We start from the raw sequence: 22,513 nt of genomic DNA on the forward strand, positions 1-22,513 counted from the left end.
CCTTTGCCCCAGGTTTGTTTTGGTCACGGTTTTCATCACAGCATCAGTAGTCCTAAGGTGACACCACTGTTGTTTCCTTCTTCTTTATAACCAGGATTATGATTACTTCTTTAAATTTGAGTTATGATCAGTATTCATTATTAGGTAGTTCCATGGACTTTCTCTGGTCATCCTTTCCTTATATGAATTTCTCTGTATTAACCTACATCTTATGTATTTTTTCCAAAGTGAACTCCTTTAAACAGACAATCTTTTAAAAAAATCTGACTAATGTCCTTTTTTCTCTACTGTTTTTGAATACTAGCATAAGTGTAATTTATTGGATTGTTAAATTTAGTAAACTGTGGCCACATTCCCAGGTCACTGCCTTGCGTTTATTCTTATGGATGGGTAACGTGTCCTTTTGTGACTGTCTTTGTTTCCCTTTTCTGACTGAGCTCAGGAATGCCAATTTGCCTTGGATGTTCTGTAGTGTCATTTGGTCATTTGGGTGCATCTAAGTTTTGAGTTTTTATTCTTTATCATATGATTTTGATGTGTTTCTGAAGAGGACTCATAGCTTTCATTCTAGAAAATTTATATGCATTGTTTTTTTTAAAATATGGGTCTTTCTCTTTTCCCTTACAATTCTCTATTTTGCTTAGCATCTCTATATATTTGAAATAGAAAGGATTTCAGACCATAAATCTCTCACATTTCACAGAAGGAAATATATTGCATTTTTTCTAACCTAAATTATGCTTTCCCAACCCAATTATGTACTATGGAACTAGGAAGAACATGAGACAATTGTGATATTTTCTATGGAGGGGCCTGTGTTAATATTCTAAGGGTTATGCCATTACCTATGACTATGACCTATTCTTTGGTGGTCATCTGTGAGTGGTAAAGGATTCTTTGTTGGAGTTAAGGAAGCAGAGGGAAATAATCCAGGAAGACCTAAAGTCATCACTTAGAAATTTTAAGGAGAAAAATAACTGTAGTAGTTAATAATTCTCAACTCCTGCAACTTTAGGAAAGTGAGAACCCAGCTATGAATATGAGAAGAGACTTTCATAGAACAACTCTGTGAATAATGGTGGATGCTCCACATCAGCCTTCAGAACCTTCAGCCACTATCAGTTCTCAACAGCAGTCATTTTGCAGTGTTCTTGTGGATTCCATTGACTAGACTGTGACACGTGGGTAGTGTATTTTGCTGAGCAGGAAGTTAAGAAGTAAAGACTTGATTTGCAATGTGAACTTGTAGCTTCTGCTCTCCTGTGGGTTTTTCCTAAAAGAAGGCTGCGTTCTTGCCAGAGAAAGGGAGGTTGTGCACGCCTAGGCATCTGCCATCCCCTCTTGTGGACAGCAATGCTAAGCAGAACTTCAAGCCCATGTACCCTGTATGAATGGAATAATATTCCTGAACTGAAATATCTTGTGGCAAGTGGAAATCAGCTGTATGAAAAAGATGATAACAGGACTAAGAACATAAATGCTTGTTCAGGTTACATGTGCTGTGCTGACATTTAATATGCCTTCCAAACCCACAGTTTATAATCCATTCACTGCTGAGGTGTTCACATTCTAGAAGGTTTGACTATATATAGATTTGGTGAGGTTTGTATGATGCAGTGTGCTGTTTTTGTTTGTAACTGTGTTAGCCTTTCATCCATTGGTAATAATACAATAGAGCAGATAGATCAGTTATAAACATCTAAAAGGTTTATTTGGATAGTAGTTCTGAAGGTACAAGATCTAGGGGCAGCATCTGGCAATGGCATCCTCATGGCAGAACACCAAGGCTGTTTTACAGACCATCACATGTATTGCATGTACTCCACAAATGTTTTAATAGATCATACTCCTCTTGTAAAACATACACACACACACACACACACACACACACACACACACACACACACACACACACTTACACTCTGCCTTTTGTAATGGCTATGTGATCGCTTTCATTCTCTCTTATAAAGCCATTGGGCTTCAAAATCCAATCCCGAAGTCTTTAGCCTAGTAACCTTATTCATTCCTAGTTATTGCTCAGTGTCCTCCTCTCGAACCAGATTCAGATTAAATTTTCATCCTCTTCACGCCTCATGGTAGAAACTAAATTTTGACACACAAAGCCTTGGAAGACATTAAAACCGTATCTGTCTGTGTCTCTGGTTGGCCTTTTGGGCAGCTCTGAGGCACAGGTTTCGTCAGTGTGTATCTAGCTAGCATCATTTACCACAGCATTGGAAATTCTGTTGAAAACCTTGGAAAGGAACCGTGGTGCTTTACTTTCAAATATCTTAGTCTTTCGTTTTTTATCTCCTTGCAGCTTTGAAGCCCAGCAAAGAAGGGAAATCCACTGAGAAAAGTCAGGAAAGGTAAGTGTATTTATTACATGGCCTTGACAAACATTGCCTTTACCACATTGATTTTTTTCTTTTATTCAGAGATTTAAACACTTGGATTAGAGATACAGCTGACAGGACAACTTCCTTAACCACCTGCTCATCCCCTCTCATGGGCAAAAGTGCTGAGCAATAGTTAGCGGAGAGCAGGCACAAATACAGTGATGTGCTGAGGGTGGCCAAATGCGATTGCGTGTTTGCTGACTTTTGCTTTCTCTCCAGCAGTTAAGATGTTCCAATAGAGCTACGTTTACTAAGATTAATGCGCGATGGAGAAAGAATGCACTGCTACCACTCCTGGTCAATATTTAAATAAAACCAGCTGGCCAAACAAAGCATTTAAAATAAAACGCAGAGCGAGCGGCATTTCAATCGGGCTGGATGAGATTTATCTCCGCAGTGAGTTGTGCGGTTGAGTGGAGGAACTGGGATTGTCTTATGGCAACCGCCTTCCAGTTTGGTGGGGCTTTCCCCCAGTCACACTGCATCCTTCCCAAGCAAGTGAAAGGAAGGGAACATCTAAGCTCCAAGCAATAGGGAGAAATAGCAGCTCAGTCTCCTGTGAAACATTACGGTTGATTTGGTTTTTTACATGGAAAAAATGTAATTGTTTCATTTTGTAGGTATATTTATAAGTGTACCTCTGTACAGCAGTGTTCTTTGATTCATTGTTTAATTTCTGTTCTGCATGAAGTATTTTAATTTAGAGAATTCACTCTGAGGAATTATAGGGCTGTGCTTTCATCAAGAGTCTTTGGAGGCCAAGGTAAAATATGCCATAATTTTACATTTGTTTTCATCATCAATTATGTTTTTGACAATTTTAGGGTTTTTTTTTTCTGTCATTTTTATTATAGTAATTATGGCTGTGACCAGTTTGGTAAAAGTTGAAAAGCCAATTTGATTTACTTTCTATTTTAAGTTATTTCTAACTTTATGACAAACTTGAGTTTTTAATGTTCATTTTGAGAGTAAAGTATAATCTTGCAAAGAAACTGGAGAAAAATCTCTTTTGAATCATTAAAGCATTACCCATAAAAACTGTTCGGAGGATTTACTTTCAGGTGACCAAGTTCTGGTGCACGCGTGGATCCTGGCTGTCTTGGAGTTTTGATATTGTATGTGGCCATAGTGAAGAAAATGCCTTATAAAGATGCAGATGATTCTCATTCTCATAGACTGGTCACTGCCTTGCAGCCTTGAGCCATTTCTAGGAACATGGAAGCACTTGATAGCATTTAATCCTATGTGTTCACAAGTTACTGGTATTATAAATGATATAGCCATCTCAGGGACTTTGTAATTAGACAGTGTGGCTTGGTGCTCACATTTCTTTAGAGAAAGGGGCATTTTCACACTGTTGTCTTAGTGAGAATTCTTTGTTGAGTTAGTAGTCTGGAGTCAGACTTGGGTTTTGTCCTGCTTTAGTTAGTGGGCCATGAACAAATGATTCATTCTCTTTGTGTGTTTATTCTCTTCCCTGTCTGTAAAATGGAGATGAGAAGGCAGATTGTGCCTCATATGGATGTTGTGCAAGAGCATGTCCTGCTCCATGTTACACAGCTGTCACCTGCTGCTGCTGTTAATGTCCCTTATCTTCATCATCCCCTTCCTGTCCTTGTCCTTCTCTTCCTCCTCTTCCTCCTCACTATTATCATAAGCAGCATCCCCCTTATGAATTTATTAGATATTTTGAAAAATACATTTTTATTTGTGTATTTATCTGTATATGTGTATGCATGTGTGGGTGTGCATGTGCACATAATTGCATAAGTGTTTGTGTGTATGTGTGGAGGACACCACTGTTTTCTGACTTACTTTTTGAGACTTTCTCACTTCACCTGGAGCACACCAATTGGTTAGCCAGGCAGTCGCAGGCCCCCTCCTGTTTCTGCCTCTCTAGGGGGTTTGCTTATGGCAGCCTCTTTTATGTAGATGCTAGGATCAAGCTCAGGTCCCCTGCTTATATAGCAGCTCCTTATGGTTGAGCCATCTCCCCAGCATTGTCCATTCTTTCACATTTTAATGACTACATTTTAAGTTGTTTTTAAGTATGTCTGTCTGGGCGTGTCTGTGTGTGGATTTGTCTATTTGAGTACAGATACCCTTCGAAGCCACAAGTGTCATACCCCCTGAAACTGGAGTCACATGTAGGCTTTAGTTGCATGGTTTGATCCGGGTAGTGGGAGCTGCTGGATCTTCAGTAAAAGCCCCAAGAACTGCTAAGCACAGAGCCAGGGCCAGGTCCCAAGTTTGTTCTCTTTTGTTTGTTTGAGACAGGACTTCTCTGTGTAACAACCCTGGATGTCCTGGAGTAAGCTTTGTAGACTAGGCTGGCCTTAAACTCACAGAGATCCACCTGCCTCTGCTTCATGAATATTGAGTTTAAAGGCATGCACCACCATGCTGGGCTACCTATTTTATTTTATTTTATTTTATTTTTTATTTCTAAGTTGTTTTCTGATAATGTTTTCAAAAGGAACACATTACTATTACCAAAAAGAGAGGAATTCTTGATCTATCCTCAGGCATTTGGTGGGAAGGTTACTTTTAATAGACATAGGCATGAGTCTGGTAAGAGGGTTCAGCAGATAAAGATGCTGCTATCTACACTGAGGACGAACATTCCATCACCAGACCTCACATGGCAGAAGGAGAGTACGAACTACTATGAGATTTCTGACTTCCACTTGTGTCCTGTGTCCTGTGCAAATATACAGACACACATGCAGAGAGAGAAGAGGGAAATGGGGGTGTGGGAGGGGAAAGGAGAGGAGAGAATATCAATAAATGTAATAAAAAAGAGAAATAAGGCTTTCAGAAGCAAACAAAACAAACAAACAACAACAACAACAAAACCCAACCCAAACCAACCCAAATCAAACCAAAACCAGGTCCGGACATCAGGGAAATGGGCCTTTTTGCTGTGTATGGTCAATATGCTGAGAATGGAACAAGCAAATTTCCTTCTTTGCCTTCTGTATTGACTCCTGTTCTGTGCAGGTTCTAGAACAAGGTGTTTAATGGCTGTCCTCCTAGAGACATTACATTTGATCCCTCTCCTATGTGACTAAGTAACATGGTTGCACTGTATGCTGGGGAGAGCGCCTTCAAGGTTGCTTGTGCAGCTTGTAAGCTTTGTGACTCTGGGCAATAGTCCTGACTCTAACATTTCCTATTCCTACCTCTTCTATTTCCCACAACCTTCTAATATAGTCATATCATGTAATATAGCCTAAACCTACAGGTAATTATTACATTATCACAATGACGTAATTGTGTCCACATTGAGCCAGAAGGTATAGCCTAGTTATTTCTTTTAATATGTAAATTTTGATGTATTCTATGATTAATATGTGGCTTCAAATACCATTTTCCCCAGTGTCTACTAATTCCATGTGAAGAAGATGGCGGTAGGTGCGTCAGACAGATGTTTCCATTTGATTGAAATGGAAAGTAAGGCTTAAACCAAGTAGTTTGTCCAGACACAACTACTATCAGTTCTCTGTAGAGCTTATTCAGGACAGTTGTAATGAGCACTCTTACTCCAGTTGTTATGCTAATCAGTAGGTCTGATATGGAAATCAAGAGCATGCTTGTGTTGCATGCTCAAGGTCATCACTGAATTCCTAGCACAGTGTATGTGGTATGCCCCACAGTACTGATTGCAGGCAGGATCTGAGGAGTTCTGTCTCCATCTTGTCATTCCTTTTGCATAGCTATGTTGGTGTGCCCATTATCAGTTACTACCATCATCCGTGATGTGACATATGACTGTGTTGCTTAGCGCCCTAAGTTGAGCAGCAGTCCTGACTCTGTTAACACACTTGCTGTTTGTTGTTTGGTCTGGTATAAAAAGGGTGAAAATTTAGTCCTCATTTTAAACATTCCCTTTAAAGGACTCAATTTCCCCTTCAAGTTCCCTAAAATGACTTGGAGGAAAATCCAAAACTGTGGTGACAGAGGAACCCTGATGTCTTCGTTCTGCCTGTCACCACCTCCATGCTCGGAATTTGTTGTTTATCAGGCAAGAAGAGAAGTGGTAAAACTTGGCCTGGGGTTTTCTCATCCCTAGGTGTGAAATTATTTCAGAGCTATAGTAATAATACTTTGCATTTCTATCATGATTTTATTTGAAGATCTCAAAGTGTTCTGCTGGTGTTAATAGAGCTTCGCAGCACTCTCTGAAGTAGGTAAGTATTATTAGAGACTATTCCCTCTAAGAACATTTTCGCTTCACATCCCATGTGGGACTTGAGATGCTTTAGTTGTTTGGGAATCTCAACAGTCTGAAGTGCCACGCATGTTGGGTGCTTCCCTTACATTCAGGCCTCATTAATCCCCACTACATTGAGGGGAATCAAGTGGTTTCTTATAAGTGGGTTTGACATTTTGTGAGTGAATTAAAATAAAAGAAGTTTGCAATCGCCTTTTGTGTGACAGTTTAAAAATATTTAATATTGTTCATCAGCAAGCGAGCCTCCGCTTTCACAGCTAGCCTTTCTTTTGTACAGCAGCTAACTGTGTAGCAGAGAATATACTGAATGACTCTGAAGAGCTTGTCCTGGGAGTCCAGTGTCCTTCAGAAGCTCAGGACATGCCAAACCAACTGAAAATACAAATTGAATTTGAATCCTGATTTAAAAGTGTCATTCTGAAAAACTGTTTTAGATTTTAATGTGTGGCTTTTGTGGTGTAACTTTTCCTGGGGAGATGTTAACAACCATCTATACTTCCCAGACAGAGCACCAAGAACCTAGTCCAGCCACGTCGTCTTAATGAACCAGTGAATGTCAAGGGAACACTGTGGGGAGCACGGGTGATATAGAAAATCCTACAGCTGCACGGAGATTACTCAGAAACTGGGTCACTGGCTGTCCCCAAAAAGCTCCTCTTTAGAAGCAATTGTTTACTGCTTACATAACCTTGGGGAGGGGCCCTGTGAGTTTTGAAGGTCACTGAGCTTTGTGACTCACATGATCATACCCCCCTCTCTTCCTCCCTCCTCCAGGAGGGACTGTTTCATTCTGGAAGGAAGAGTTATACAATTTTAATAATGCATGGGCACATACTTGGTTCTATTTTTCCTTTAAATATTGGAAAAGCTAACTTGGTGCTATCTGGGCTTTCTACTTCCTTATGGGCCAATGGTGCAAAAGTACAGCAGGCCTGCTGTAGCACAAACCATCCAGGGACAAATGGTTCGATCTTACGGCATCCACCCTGGGGCTTCTTGCCCATGAGGTGGTAGAAAGCTTTGCTGAGTCTAGTCGAAAGAGGTTGTGTTCTTTAGTGTCACTTCAAGGTCAAACTCTTCATGGTCACCATCTCCATCTAACGTCCTGCCGGGAGGCTGGTGCTAGTCTCTACTAACATAAGAGACACTTCCGGTTTACCTGCGAAGCCAGGAAAACCCGTTCCCCACTCTCCTGCAGTTGTCTACCTAGACAAGATCAGAGGAAAAAGAACAGTTTCAAGCAAAGCAAAACCAGCCTATGCTTACGTTTATTCATTGTCCTTTGTGCGGTCTGGCACATTCCTTTCAACGTATTTAAGCCTTAGAGAGAGAGAGAAAAAAATCCTTACTGGTGACAGGATATGATGGTTCGAATTGCCTGTGATAACTTTTCTTTAGACACTCCCCTAAGGCCAAGTGTGTTAAAGCTCTGGAAATGAGAAAGGAGATTATCCCCAGGAAGGATGACCTACAGTACTGATTGGTGTTTCTAAATGATGCAGTCCTGATTTACCATTGAGAAAAGGTGAGGCTATACCATCCTGTGGGCACTTTATAGTTCTCAGATGAGTGTCAGCTGGTTGCATAATTCATCTTTTTTTTTTTTTCCTGGCTTCTCAGTCGTCTTTCTTTTTTGGAAAATAATCACTTAAGATCTATCATGTAAGGATTTGGGAGGATGTTGGCAGAATTATGGATCTCTGTACCATTTTCTCTGGAGTCTTTGCTTAAAGGAGGATACATAAATTTCCTGCTAATTATGCAAAGATAGATTTATCATTGAAGATGCTTTTGGCTGCAAATAATCAAAAAGTCAACTTGAAATGGTTTTTAAAAAATAAGGGAATTAAGATGAAAAAGCGTCCCACCTCCTATGTCTACCTGCTGAGTCTCTTGGTTGTCATGATTGATGGGAAGCCGCTCCAGAACCCTGACTCTGAAAGGTAGGACTCAACTGAAATTCACTTTCCCCTGGTGTTAGGTAAGTGGGGACCCACCAGGGTGCCTTTGACCGTGCTGCAGGGAGAGGATCCCAGCATTAAACAGATTGCTAAGCACTGACAAGTATTTTGTGAATTGTTCTATCAACTTGCATTTGAAATTTCTCAAAACAAAATCCATTAGCCTAAGAGAAATGAAGTCTACAAGCAGACAAGACTTACTCCCTGAAGGGTGTCCCTATAAGTTTTGTTAGTTCCCTGGTTCAGTGATGTCTTCACAGTTCCTGTGTTGCCCTTTCTCCTCTTCCTCCTTTACTGTGTTGATTCTTTCTTAAACTGGCTGTCTTGGTTTTTTTTTTTTTTTTTTCTTTATGGTGAGCGTCATGCAGATATGACAGCATACATTGACCAAAGAGACTATTCTCAACCAGTCTCACTTTAAAAGCAAAGATTCTTTAATCATCCAGCAGTGCCACATATTCCTTCCTGGATCAGGTATTGGCATGTAGAATGAGATTACCAAGGGCATGTAGAACAAGATTACCAAGGATCTTACCAAGGGCAGGTGGAACAGATTACCGAGGACCTTACCAACTTTCTTTTTGTTGTGATCTGTAGAAAATAAAGTTTGTAGCATACAAAATAAGGAGAAAGGCTACCCACAGTTGGAGGTGGCACACACACAAATGTGTGTGTGTACATGTGCATGTGTTTGGATGAATAGAAGGCTCCTGCTTTAGCAGAACCTGGTAAAGCTGTCCTAGGAACCAAAAGGGTAGCTATTAGAGCAGCAGAGACCCTTTCTCTGTTTTAAAGCAATAATGATTTATTCCTGATGTGAGATAAATGTACCCTTCCATCGTACATGAAAATGCAGCCTCAAAGTCTCAATATCTTTGAGGAGGTAGGGCACTCAATAAAAATAGGGCTTTTGTTCATCAGGATTATCAAGAAAAACAGAACCAGTAGATTACCTGTTTGCTTATTTGTGATGATGAGTTGATTCACATAATTAGGAAAGCTGAGAAATTTCATGCTGTGTCATCTGCAAACTGTAAACCTAGGAAAGCTAGCAGCTCCATTAAATTCCAGCTCAATAGCTTGGGCCGTAGCTGGAGGGGCAAATCCTAGTCTGTGGGCAAAAGAGGAGCAGTATATGTGTCCCAGCTCAGACAGCAGGATAGAAGAGGCAGCAATAATCTTGCCTTTAGTCTATTTGGGACTTTTAGGGTTTGGATGTTGCTCAGGTGCACTGGGGAAGCCAGCCTGATTTGCTGAGTTCACCCTCACCACACCTAGACATAGTGTTTACTTAGGGCACCCTTGGTGCATTCATGATGATACAGGGAATCCTTCAGGACAGGACTTTGCCTACTATGCAGAAGGAGAGCAAGGGGGAAGTTGCTACTGTTATATCTACATAGATATATGTCCTCTGTGTCTCCTATGTGGATTTTTCTTTCCTTTTTGTATGTACCTAATTTCCTTCCTTGAATGTTTTGGATTAGGTGAGGGACTTCCCTTTGTTTTGAGTCAGTTGTGACCCAGGGCACAGACAGAGTACACTTGACTGGCTGCCTGCTTAATTATACTCAATCCTACTTGGCAAGCTTGAAAGAGACTCTCCAAGGAAGGTTAATGCAGGGGAGGCAGATGGATCAACACCCCTTTACATGTTGGTTTTCAGGTTTTCAATTGTTGATAACCCTGATAGAGGGCATGATGTAAATGACTTAGTTACCAACTGAGCTATTTACCTAATTACTTATTCCAACTGAAGGCTACCACATACAGTGTGCACTTAAATAGTGATGGAGGTGATGAAGCTGCCCGAGATATGGCCAAGTTCTTCCCCAATGGTGTCCATCAGTCGTTTTATTTTAGTAGAAATGCTTATTTGCTTTGTAAATGGAAAAACTTTTTGTAAATGACATTCTGCATCTTTAAATCGCTTATAATTACTTTATTTTTATTATGTAACTAGTGCATTTGCATTTTATAATATTTGGAAGCCATGCCAGTAAAAGAAGAGAAAATAAAAATTGTTCTTAATCCTACTTTCCAGAGATGACCAACTGTGTCATGTTTGGACACTTTTTCCAGTTAGTTCTCTATGTTGATATACTTCTTTTAGAAAGAGGTGCATCCTGCTTTTTCTGCTAAGCATTATATTGTATATGTTAAATGCTCCCCCAAACCATCATCATCTAGGTGTGCCCTGTGTTCTGGCATAGGGAGCTTGCCTGTAGAAAAATAGAAAAATTCATCTGCTTTTCAAAGTGGTTCTCAGGCTGAGCTGCCGGAACACAACCTAAGGTCAGTGTGACTAACTACATACTGCCTAACTGGCTTCTAGAAGACAGGGTGATTAGAGAAGTTGGTTAGAAATTAACTTTCTATGATAATGATCATGCTTGTCCTCTTGGTGACCACTTTCCTGAGGATAATTTGAGTGAGCTCATTTGCTGTTTTGCAAGGAGGATGCTAAGCCTGAGTATCCCTGTAAGGAAAATAATCAGCAGCTCCCTCAGGGATCTGGGAGCATCTTTGCAGCACAGGTCGGAGCAGCCCCTGCAGTCTGTGCTTGCTGGTCCTGATAAAGCAAATGCAAGCATGCCAAATTGCTTTGCTCCGGCTTGCCCCTCCTTCAGAATGAGTCCATAAATGCTACAGAAGGAAAGCACATGAACATTTGTTATGTAGAACCCAGAAAATGTCCTGCCTACTTAATCTTCTTCCCATTCCAGTGCGAAAGTCTGCTTATACTTGAACTGAGAACTAAAGGACCACAAAGGTGAAGATTGGTTGCCGGGCTAGACATCACCATCTGTGCTTTCTCGTTTCCCTTGGAGCCATGGGTTGCTCTTTAATATACCTGTGTTGGTGAGAGATCTGCTGAGCCTTCCTGAGTTCTTCCATTCTCTTCCAGTTCTGTGACTGTGATGACCACATTTGAGGGAACCTGAGCCCCTTGTTTAAACATAGGGTGCTTATTGTAAGGTAGTGTGAGATCTCAGGAAGATAATGTCCCTGCCACCAACCCCCATCACTACATTTACATGATGGCAGGCAGAGAAGGCCATTTCTCCCACTGTGTTTTTGGAATCAGAATTGCACATGAGCTCAGAGTCAGGAACTTGCTGCAATGATGTTATTCCTTGCTGGCGTTTTGGCTTGTAGGTACCACAGCCACTGTTATTCTCTGCTGGCATGTTGGCTTGCAGGGACCCAACCTCAGAAGCTGATTGGAAAACTTTCTGACCTACAGCCTCCTGCACTAGATCTCTGGAGAACTCTCTAGCAGGGTCTATCTCAAGGAACACACGGCAGTCTTCCAGCTGTCTTGGACTAGAGGTCTGTGGGGCCTTTTAGTTTAACACCATAGACTCTGTGTGAGTAGAGCCAGTCATGATGAATAATTGTAAACACAGAGATGCCTGCCTGGAGGAGGTGTTAGTGGAGAGGTGTGGGGATCTGCTTGGAGGTGCAACAGCCTGTCAAAGTAGTTTACCATCTCCTAGGTAGAGGCATTGTGGGAGGACTTCCTGAAAAACATTACAGGCATCAGGTCCAGACTTTGCCAGCATCCAAGGCTTTTGATAACTTGCTGCAATCAGGCAATGAGTCACTTTTAAAAAGCAATCATCATTTAATCCTTTGCACAGTTTTTAGGGCATGTACTATCCTTGCATGCTTAGTGGGTAAAGTGTCTTGGGAAACTCAAGTAACCTGACAAAGATGGCACAGCCAAGGTGACCAAGAAGATGCGTTGACAGAGTGCTGTGAATCTTTGTTCAGACCTGTCATTTCTGCATTAAAGGATGGGGGTTTTGATGGATTCATGTGGTGAGCCTTGCTAGCAAAACAGGATCTGCTATGGCAGTTGAGGGAGGGCATGACTTCGGTTGGCAGGCACTCTATATTACAGGGCAGTCACTGATTCAGGCTATTTTGCTGGCCAGCAAATGCCCTTCCTTGCTAAGCCATCTTGCCAGCCCAGCACTCGGCTTGTATACTAGATATCTGTTGTTTGAAAGGTAGGTGTTTAGAGCAGTAGAAAGCTACAGCATTGTGAATCTGTAGAGTAGAATGCCCTAAGAGAGTTGAAGCATATGGCATGCTGTAGTGAGTGTGGCGAGAGGCAGTAGAATGCAAGAGTTTGTTCCAGAGTTCTTGGGGTGACCTCTAGGTAATGTGTCATTCCCCGTTGGGAACCTCAGTTAGTATTCCAGAAATTTGGTCTCAGCTCAGGGACTGGCATTTGTTCTGCACTGTCAGCCACAGTGAAGAGTCCTATTAGCAGCATGCCATTTCTTTGTGATGGGTAATTTGTGAGCTCAGATATGTATGTCTAAAAAAATGGGGCAGAGGAGATGAAGGGCGTTCAAATCAAACAGTACGAAGGATCTTCTTTGTGACACATATTTAGAGACAATTCAATTCTGGGAATAAATAATTGTGAAGTGGCCCACAGCCTGCTCTTTTGTACCCTTATTCTAAGTGTGTGACATCCAATTTATCTCACTATAATTTGTCTCTAGCACCCACCCTTTTTCCTTGAGGTCCCGTGTAGCTTTTTTGAAGACCACTCACTCTTTAATTTTGTTGAAGGGACAGATTATGTAGAGGGGTTTTGGGAATTTCTTATGTCCATGAGATTACTTGGCACATAGTAATTGGGCATGTTTATGGGTGATGTGATAATATATGTATGCATAATTCATTTGTTCTCTACTATGCACTTAGATAAACAGGTCTTCATAGTAACTCATGTAATACATGAGACACGAACTCACCTTTGGTTAGTCACGTTAGAGTCTTCAAGTCTTTCAATTTCTTTCTATTAATGGTAAATGATGTACACTCTATTCTATATGTAGATGGTGTACACACATATGTATATACCCATGTATTACATCTACAGTTTGGATATTTACAGTGGGTACATACAATTATCTTCAAATTTTCATTTGTATTAAGAATTGAGCTGATTTAAAAATCCTATATTAGTGATAGAATATACACAGACATAAAGACCATAAAAGGGACACATGAAGGGTTGGACCAGTGGCATCATTTTGTCTGGGTATGTGTGAATTTCAAATTCCATCCTTTCCTGTAAAGCGCTGTGCTTTGGAAGCCCCTCTGATGACTTACGGTGCACTTGTGCTGCTGATACCATCTGTCACCAGCTTCTTCTCTTTTCTTTTACGTAAATTACTCAATTACTTAAGTGTGTGTGTGTATGTGTGTGTGCTCATGAATGTGCCATGGCACAGATGTGGAAGTCGGAGGACAAATGGCTGGAGTTGGTTCTCCCTTTCCACCATGTGTGTCCCTGAAACTGAACTCAGGCCCTTAAGCTTGGTGGTTAAGTCATCTTGTCAGTGCTTTTTCTCTTCTCTTCCTAGGTTACAGCTCAGAGAAAGCATCCAGTCTTTTATAGCTGTAAAGCAGGTAGCCCCAGGTTCTACTGCATTGGATGCTCACCGGAGCATGGACTAATATGTCCATGTAAATAGCCATGGTACTGTTAGCAGCTGCTACAACGAGTAACATTGATCATTTAGCCATGTAATTGTAGGAAAGAGATGTAATAGAATAAGTAGAATATTTATTCCGTGTTCTAAAGATACTACTTTTGATGATTCTATTCCTGAGTCATTTGGTTGAAGAACAAGAAAAATTGTCAAAACATGAGGGAGAGTTTTTTTCTTCAGAGTATTTATTAAGCTTGGAAAGAGAATGGAAAGGTAGTGTCAAGTCTACTGTGACTGGATTCTGGGGCTTGTTAGCATTGGAGTTCTTGGACAACTTGGCAGAGTTGTTTTGGAGTGGGTATGCCTTTAGGAAGAGCCAGGAGAAAGAAGCCAGAGACTATAGGAGCAACCTAAGATGGTGGAAGTAAATGAAACTTGGAAATTGGCACATGGGGATTAGGTGACATCCTGGACTCCTAATGGCCCTGGCTTCTAGATGGTTTCTTCCAGAGTCTCACAATGAAATTGTATTTCCTTCAACTTTGGAAAGGATCATCCATCCAACTGCTCTGTCATGTCTCTAAGGTCACACATTCTTACCAAGATTACTGCTACAAAAGTAAGTTTCCATCCTCCATTGAGATAGACAGGCAGGCAGCAGTATTTCCACGATATGCATTTCGTTATTTATTATAGTCTCTTAATAATTTATGAGAAAAACGCAAGAAAGACTAATGTTACATTTATAGCTGTACTTGTTGGGATTTTTGTCCAGTTCTTTTGTTACAAAGAGAAGTTCTTTTCTTTCACATAAGTTTGACTACTTTGTCCACAGTAGGTGATTTGCCAAGCTTAAAAAATTTAAGAATATTTGCTTTTATACCTTGTATATGTATGAAAAAAAACCATTTAAACCTTTGAATTTCTTTTCTTTTCCTTTCTTTTCTTTTCTTTTCTTTTCTTTTCTTTTCTTTTCTTTTCTTTTCTTTTCTTTTCTTTTCTTTTTTCTCTTAGAAAAACCAGTGGAGGATAAGCTCTCTTGAAAGGTATCCATCTTATAAAATGTGTTACATGATAACTTGGGCAGATCAGGCCTAAAGTGGCAGCTATCATTAATTTTTCCTTGTATATATCCTGATTGTCTAGGAAAGAAAATTATTCAAGTTACTGTGCCTATTGCTCAATTGGGCAACAATTGTTGGCATCATTGATATTCTCTTTGCATTAGAGTTCTGTGAGTCTAAGAAATAAAATTAAGACAATTAATGCATCATAATGCATCATTTGATACTTTCTATAATCAAGTCAATTTATGTCTTGAAACAATGATTTTTTTTAAACTGTGTGCTAGTCAACTTTCTATTGCTGTGACAACACAGCTGAGAAAATCCACTGAAATACACTCTTCTTTTGACTGATGTTTTGAGAGTTTGAAGTCATTTGGACCATGCTGCTTTTGGGTCATCAGTGGATAGAGTTTGGTGGAGAAAACTGCTCCCTTTCTGATGCCTAAGAAATAAAAAGAAGCAGAAGGAGGACTTCAGGTTTCTCTATTCCCCAAATGAGCATGCCAACCAATGACCTAACTTCCTTTCTGTAGTCCTTACCTCCTAAAGTTCAGCCCCTCCCACTAGTACCGACAGCTGGTGACCTAGCTTTCATGACTTCTGGGAAATATTTAAGGTCATGTCACATCAACAGTTTCTTGGTATTTATTCTTGACTAGCATGAAAAACATAATTCAGAATTTTGTTCCAAAGTTCTGCAAACAGACTGGACCAGTCAAAATGAAGCAGGACTTCTATTTTCTCTGTATTTCTCATTTAAGGAAGTAATCAGAAATAGATGCAACCTAGGATTCTAGGTATGAGCCATGATACTCTAAGAAGTGGTTTTGTATCGTAAGGAGAATTGCAAACAAACAGTGGGTTAAAGTGTTTCCCACGTCGCTCTAAACCACTCATTGAGTCTTCAGAGGCCGGCTTCCCAGAAGACATTGTCTGGGGTTTGTAAAGCCCAATTATGACTGACTGCAATGCTCATCCTTTCATTACAAGAACTACTAGAGAAGAATTGCTGTGTAAATTGTGTGTTACTGTGAGAGAAAGGACCGCTCAGTGATTCTAATCAGACTGTCAGCAGCTCAGCAGTTTGCACAGTCAAACTTCTACATGGTTTTATACTGCGTGTTCTCTTGCACAGTACACATTTTGTTCTTGGTCTAGCTAGTGAATGAACAAAGCAAGGGAATGATGCTCTACATCCATTTTGTACAGAAGTACAATCTCCAGTCCACGTTCATGATTTGTGTGCTGCAGTGGTAAATTCTATAGTGACCGTGCCTAAGGGGCTACTCTCTAAAGCACCAAGTGTGGGACCTTCCTGAACTGTTTTCCAGTCACCATCATGACTCGAAATCACATATCTTTTCTGTTATAGTTTTGAAATTTTCAAAAATATATACATGTTCTTTATTTTACCCTGTAGTGTAGCCCACACTTTCAGAAACTTTTAAAAATGTGGATCATCATCTAAAAATTTAAGTTTGTACATTTGGTTCTAATGTTTCACACAAATCTCACCCTGTCAAGAAAAGGATTTTAGAGGTTGAAATCCATGATCTATTAACTCCACTTTCTCATGCCATGGTATATCATTTGACTTACCCCACAAAAGAAACCCAGACCCTCAAACACCCTGGACAATTCACTTCAGCATGTTTTTCAGAATACATTAAGGAAGATTTCAACTTCCAGGTGTCTTTTGAATAAAATCATATTAATACATAAACACAAAATCATCCAATAAATATACCTGGCAATGAAGCAATTGTTGCTATGTATTATGGGCGTATGATGTACATGGAATGGCAGAGCTGGTGGGATATCTACTGGTCTCGCACTTCCTCCTGTCTTCTGGTCATATCACCTGTGATTCTGTGACAGGAGATGGTATGGATGGATGTAGGTTCTCTTCAGCCAATTGAAGCTTAATTGTGTTGTATGGGTTTATTAGTTTTTGAGACAAAGTCTTTCCATGTAGCCAGGCTGGCTTTGAACTCATAGTTCTTCTGCATCTGCCCCCTAGGTGCTAGGATTTCAAGCGTTTACTACCACTCTGGTCTCATCTTGATTATGCCACAGAAGGCACAAGTCTCCTTTGCTAGCAGATTGACTTCACGTCAACATTTCCCAGAGGGAAGCACCATTGCAGCCCCCTGTATACTGTCAACTCCTTCCTTACTGGTATATGCAGCCATGTCGCTGAGACCTAGATCTAAGCCCAGATAATAGGTTTTTGAAAGTTACATAGAAAGCAGAAGCAGGGCCCTTTGTATGTGGTATCTTTGGTTCAACATTATATTTGTGACATTTGGAGTCTTTCTCTTTTGCTTTTAAGAAATGATGTAGACTTGTGGCTGTTAAAGGAGATGCTCTGAAATTTCAAGAGTGCCTTGAAGACACAAGAATCAATTGGTCAGCTGTGTATTTAAGTACTCAGAGGTATTTCCAGGTATTTGGGATTTTTTTCCCAATTTTTGTATTTATTTATTTTTCTTACTAGTTCAGCCACAAACCTTGCATGTGCAACCTGAACAGTGGTTTACAGTAGGTCCTTCACTTAGATTCCAACAATCAAATGGCAAAGTTTGGGGATATTAGTATTTCAAAGGTCATCTTAGAAGTCTACATCCTGAGATTTTTTTTCCTTGTACATGTTAGTGGATTTTTCTCATAATTGACTAATTAAGTGGAAACTAGAGGTTTTTTCTTTTACCTAAGGCCATTCTTAATATTTCTTTTAATATTTAACTGTAAAACTGTGAGAATAATCCATGACCACAGTACCCTCTCCTTTCACTGATACATAATGTACATAGAATTTGACTTACAGGTCAGACTATTTATTGTATCATCATCTTTTGGGGCCCAAACACATAGTAGTTTTCTTGGAAGGGACACTCCCAAGTTAGCCAGACAATATTAAACCCCATTTTTCTGCCAGCATCTTACAGCCACTATGCATGTGGAGTTGAGGCTCTGTTGGATGTGCAAGTAATGCCTGGAGAAGCCTCCCTCTGTCCCACAGAAATGAGGATCACAAAAACACATACTGCTGATGGTTGCTTAGAATCTCACAACACACAAGATAGAACAAAGTGCCAGGGCCAGAACAAATGCCCAGCAATGCCAGTGGACAGGTACCTAACATTTTCTTTATAATTTATCTTTTAATGTGTAGATGCCAAATTATTGACATCACACAGGTGTTCCTGGGAGGAGTCTTTAAACTTTAAACTGCCTCCTCCTTCGTCCTTTAAATGGCATACACCCACTTAAACACCACCAACCACTGGCTGCATCCTGTATCATTCTTCATAGATTTTTGTTTAATTTTACATTTAAAAAAAGCACAACAGAAAACCAGTGGCATTTTCATGCTGGAACAAACCTAGGATCATTTTTCAATGCCTATGTGATGACAATCTGGTTATTAGGTTGTCAGAAATTTTTGACAAAATGTAGTGTTGGACTACCTAATTCCATTGCTTCAGTCCAATGGGGCCAGCAATCTGTTTCCTAATGATTTTTGGCCAGGGTGGTTTTGTAAAAGGCAAACGTATCAGTCATGTGATAAATGTTTGCTGTTTATGTTTACTAGACTAAACAAAGAAACTCCACTTAGGCCTGCTCTTGAGGGGATAGGAATAATACACATTGCTCAGAGTCCAGATGGCCCATCCATCTGAAAGTTTTAAGTCACTGGAGAGAAATTTGAAAGAACTAAGATTTTCTGCAGGTATTCTTTCATTTCACTGAAAAATATACAATGAAATCAGAAGTCTTAGGGATGCACATTTAAAAATTTTGTTTTATTACCATCTACCCAATTTATATTTTTATTTAAAGAGCTGACATTTTCTTTCAGATTCAATACCTAAGTACTGGAGTACACAAAGGAGTCTTTTATATACTCTCCTTTTTATTGAGGTTGGTTCAGGTTTTGTAACATCATAATCATTTAATATTGGCAAAATTAAAAATGTATTTATATAAAACAGACATGACACTAAAATGCATTCTGATAGCATGGCTGCATGATGAGGTTTTCTTTCTTTGACAATTTCTTCATAAGAGAGGGCTAAGGATGATTCTCTGTGGTAGTATACTATTTTAGCTAGCATGCACAAGACTCTGAGTTTAATCCCAAGGAAGCAAACAAAACTTGTTTTGAATGGCATGGTCTATATACCTGTAATCCCAGCATTTGGAAGGCCAAGCCAGAAGGATTCTAAGTTTAAGATCCTCTTGGATTATATTACCGTTCCAGGCCAGCCTAAGCTGTATAGACTGCATCAAAACAACAAACAGGCAAAGCAGGTGGGGTTAAGTACCCATAGAGAAGTGCTTGTTATTATGTCCTTGCAGATAAATCACCAATTCCCAAGAGTGCTATGAGCCCTGAGGTTCATCATTGTTCCATAAATCTTTTCCATTCACATGACTCTGCTGCTGAGGTGGCAAGGATGTAACTGCTTACATCACATCTAGGAAGCAGCAGGTGGGCACACAGGTGGACTAACCCATGGAGACTGTAGTTTCACGTTGACCTCAAGGTACAGGTTTTTAAGAGAACTAGGAAAAGAAAGCTGTTAGAAGTATGAAGTTCTGAAGGCAGCTCTACAGAAGCACAAGGATTTGTGATATTTGCTTCTATGAGCAAGTAACTGTAGTGAGAGATCAGTGAGAAATGTTTTTGGTGGAGGGGAGGGGTGATGCTCTACTCCCATGACATCATTAGATCCCAGAGGTAACAGCTTTTAATGCAGGTGTTTTAAGGATTAAGTTGTAACATGAATATTGTGTGAGACACTGTGCTTATGTTAGAAGATCTACGTTGATAGTACCTGTCATATGTTCTTTATTTAATAAAAACTTTTCTAAATTTCTGCTAAGTGACTTTGATGAAGGGGTGTCATAGCTTCAGTTGTCAACTTGATGCACCTGGGAAGAGGGAATCTTAATTGAGGAAATGCTTCCATCCGGCCTATGGGCAAATCTGTGCGGGTGTTCTCTAGAGTCTTAACTGATGGGAGAGGGCCCACACCATTGTGAGCATTGCCATGCCTGGGCATCTAGAAATGGGCTGCATAAAAAAGGTAGCTGATTGTGAGCCTGAAAGCAAACCAGGTCCCTGCTTCAGTCGCTACCTCTTGAGTTTCTGCCCTCCCCTTTCTCCATGATGAACTGTAAAATGGAAAATTAACAAATACCTACTTTGTTTTCATTTGTAGTGTTTGTCATACCAACAGAGAAACCAAACTTGTGCAAGACGTCAAACTGCTATCTTGGGGAAGGGTATGCAGAGATGCACAAAGGGATTCGGGGAGTATTTGTGGTAACCTGAGAATGCATTTCTCCCTATCAGATACTTCTCTATCGAGTTCTTAACCAAACAACTGGAATTATGTTCAGTTAGCATTATCTGCTTATTTATGGTTTCCTTTTCAATTCAAGTTTTGTGAGCCATACTGCAAAAAGTGTGTGTGTGTGTGTGTGCGCGCGCGCGCGTGCACGTGCGTGTGTGCACACCAGATGTCAATCTTGGGAATCATTTCTCAGGTGCTGTCCACCTTATTTTGTGTGTGTCTCTCTGACACGAGGCTCACTGGCGTGGTTAGCTAAGGGTCTGCCCATCTTCACCTGCTCACTGCTGAGATCATAAGGGACAATGCCAGCATGCCTGGCTTCTTGATTTGTTTTCTGGAACTTAGGTCCTGATGCTTTTGTGGCAAATCCTTTACTGATGGAGCCATCAGAGGTATCTCAGGCCCTATATTTGTCAGTTTTATTTCTCAAGACTGGTTTGTGTGTGTGTGTGTGTGTAGAAGAGGTTAGCCTGGAATTTACTATGTAGCACAGCTACACATGGTAATTCTTCTCCCTCAGCCTTTGGAATATCAGATCCAGATTTACTGGGTCTTGTTCATGCTAGGTAAATGCTTTACTGCTGAAAGCTTCATCCCTACTTCTCCAAGGTTTTTCTATGAATTGTGGCTTTGATATTCCTTCATCTCCACACAACATCCCATGAATAAGCCCGAGCTTTGTGACAGTCTCTTCTCTTCTCAGCCTTTCCTATGAGTTCATACCAGCCCCATTCAAATTCAGGGAGTCTCCTCATTTAGCAAATGCAAACGTGGCACAGTTTTGTCATTTCCCAAGCTCCCAAGGTGCTTTCCACTAGGACTGAAATGAAGCGCCTGATTCCAGCGTTAATGTTCTAAAAAAATAAAAAACGATGCCCTCTCAAGTCTCCTGTAGCAAGGAGGCACACAGACCGCTTTGGTGACATTTTAATAGCTTATTTATTTTATATAGATATAATGTCTTAAAGGTGTTTAAAATGTCAGAATAGCCTGAGAAATGTATGCAAACAACATCCTGCAATTAACAAGTAGAAAGATTTAAAGATGCACCAGTGTTCTAAACAACTGAAAACAAAGTTTTGCACAATTACTACGTGTGAAAGATTCATTTCCTGCAGGAGAGACCTGTCAAAGCAATACTGTGTTTTCCTGTGGAAGTTAACTGACATTGGGCTGTCAATGATGGAATTGGAAGGTACCTTTCCCCAAGAGTAAACCCTGATTAACTCACATTTACCAGTGAGGATGGATCTTACACGTTTGGTAATCCTTTTCTTACACTTTATGTTTAATGGCATGCCTATTTATGTAGAAATCATTTTAAGTGATTAAATTTGCTCACATAAATTATATCAGTGGTTCAGTGTCTCCTTCCTGGACATCATAGTATCACTGTTTATCATGGTGGCTCTGATTTTGAGATTCTGTAAGAGTTGTAGATAATATTCACTTTGGAGATACCATAATCTTGGGATATGTGGCTCTTTTGTGTGTGTACAACAAGCTCTTGAGATTTCTAATTTGTCTTTAATTTTATTAAGCAAAATAGAGAACATATATAGTTGTAAAGATCAATTCTGTATATTAGAAGATGAAGGTGTAAACTGATACCTTTATTAGTTACTTTGATAAAATCTGAGACAGAAATACTCGTCAGAACTCCAGGGGGGAGGGTTATTGTAGCTCATGGTTCTAGAGGCCTTGTCCCATAGTGGTGGGGAAGCCATGGTAAAATAGCCACATGGTGTCAGAGGCATGCAGCAGACCTCACCTTAAGAGTCAGACCATGGGCAGAGAGAGTAATCTAGAGGCAGGAGTACATATAGCGTTCAAAGGCTTGTGTCTGGAGACCCACCTTAGGTAGGCCGTATATCTCAACGGTTCCACCACTTCCTGAATCTCAGTCACCAGCAGAGTCCTGGTGTTCACACACCTATGTCTGAAAAACATTCCACACTCAAACCAAAATCGTATCTTTTCTGGCAATTGCCTTTGATGCTATTCTGCATCCAGCCCCTGAAAAATGGAAC

At 40.3% G+C, this 22,513-nt stretch overlaps 1 protein-coding gene across 3 annotated transcripts in view; it reads left to right on the forward strand.

Annotated features, from left to right (window-relative positions):
- Fhit (fragile histidine triad diadenosine triphosphatase) overlaps positions 1-22,513 on the forward strand; it is a 1,639,467-nt gene that overhangs the window by 34,329 nt on the left and 1,582,625 nt on the right. For all 3 annotated transcript variants that reach the window (XM_085828369.1, XM_085828370.1, XM_085828371.1), the window contains exon 2: positions 2,321-2,369. The gene's annotated coding sequence lies outside the window, so the exon portion shown is untranslated. The remainder of the gene's footprint in view (positions 1-2,320; positions 2,370-22,513) is intronic.

Source organism: Mus caroli, unplaced genomic scaffold, assembly GCF_978045245.1.
Source record: "Mus caroli unplaced genomic scaffold, Mus_caroli_1 scaffold_12, whole genome shotgun sequence".
Classification (NCBI taxonomy): Eukaryota; Metazoa; Chordata; class Mammalia; order Rodentia; family Muridae; genus Mus; species Mus caroli.